The sequence below is a fragment of the Tarenaya hassleriana genome, unplaced genomic scaffold (assembly GCF_000463585.1).
Source record: "Tarenaya hassleriana unplaced genomic scaffold, ASM46358v1 Cleome229, whole genome shotgun sequence".
Classification (NCBI taxonomy): domain Eukaryota; kingdom Viridiplantae; phylum Streptophyta; class Magnoliopsida; order Brassicales; family Cleomaceae; genus Tarenaya; species Tarenaya hassleriana.
In genome coordinates, this window is record NW_010965619.1 from 10,761 (window position 1) to 12,510 (window position 1,750).

A 1,750-nucleotide genomic window follows, 5' to 3' on the forward strand; every position below is an offset into this window, starting at 1 on the left:
AGTTTCACTCGTCAAAGGTTGAGTCACAGCGGGCAGTGAAGCAGGTTGAACTTCTTCAACTTGTTCACTCGGCTCAGCGTCTACTTGTTGCTCTCGAACTTCCTCAAGTTTGATCCTACTCCCACTGACTCTTTTGGAGACGAACTCTCGCTCCATAAAAGTCGTATTCCTGGCAATGAACACCTTGTTCTCTTCCGGAATGTAGAAGTAGTAACCCTTAGTTTTCTTAGGGTAGCCTACAAATAAACACTTATCAGATTTGGAGGATAACTTATCAGTCATCTGACGCTTCACGTAAGCGTCGCAACCCCAAATTCTGACAAACGATAACGCGGGACGCTTCCCCGTCCATATCTCATATGGTGTCGTTTCAGCCGACTTCGTTGGACCCCTGTTTAGCAGGTACGCAGCGGTCTCTAAAGCATAGCCCCAGAAGAACTTCGGAAGATCTGTCTGACTCATCATAGACCGAACCATTTCTAACAGTGTTCGGTTCCTCCGTTCTGACGCGCCGTTCCACTGTGGCGTTCCAGGAGGAGTTAATTGTGATACAATACCACAATCAACCAGATAGTCAGTGAACTCTTGGCTCATATACTCGCCACCACGATCGGATCGAAGTGTCTTGATTGTCCTACCAAGCTGGTTCTGTACTTCGTTTCTGAAAGCCTTGAACATTTCAAGTGTTTCAGATTTATGTCTCATCAAATAGACATAACCGTATCGGCTGAAATCATCAGTGAACGTAACGTAAATATAGATAACCTCCTCTAGCTGGACAGCTCATTGGTCCGCATACATCACTATGTATAAGAGCCAATAACTCAGTCGCTCTCTGTCCTTTCCCTTTGAAAGGATGCTTTGTCATCTTGCCCATTAAACAAGACTCGCAAGATTCAAGAGACTCAAAGTCAAATGAATCCAGAAGACCTTCAGAATAAAGGTTCTGTATGCGCTTCTCGTTTATATGGCCTAGACGACAATGCCAGAGGAAGGTCGGGTTTAAGTCGTTCGGCTTAAACCGTTTAGTACTCACGCTATAGATGGATGATGTCGAGTTCGAAGGCTGATCATTCAAGACATATAAACCATTAACTAGATAACCATTACCATAGTAAATATCGTCTCGATAAAACATCAACCTCGAGTTCTCAATCACAAATCGAAAACCATCCAAATCCAGACAAGAAATAGAAATAATGTTTCTGCTAATCGCAAGAACATAGTAACAATTACTAAGCTCTAAAACAAGTCCAGAAGGAAGATGCAAATCGTAAACGCCAACACACAATGCAGCAACTCTTGCTCCATTTCCGACGCGTAGATCCGCTTCTCCCTTAGCTAGCATCCTACTTCTTCTTAGTCCCTACACATTTTCACAAATGTGTGAGGCACTTCCATCAAGTCCGCAACCAAGTCACCATCGAGGTTCACTCCCATACGCTCAAGTTCTTCAACATGAGCTCTCATGTTGAGGACGTGGGTGTTGACAGAGCTGCCTCTCGGCATCTCCGTCTTCACCAGAGCTTTCAGCGTCTTGTACTTTTCAGTACGCGCTAGCTCCTCAAACGTGGTCTTGAGCTGATTGATCATATCAAACAAGCTCTTCCCCTCAAATTGCCTCTGCAGATTCGGGGCCATGCTTCCCAACATGAGACAGGAAATCTCATTGTCGTCAGTCTGATGCTTCTGCCAAGCATCCTTGACGGCTCTCGTGGCATTGGCCGCAGGCTCTGGTGGTAGAGCCCCT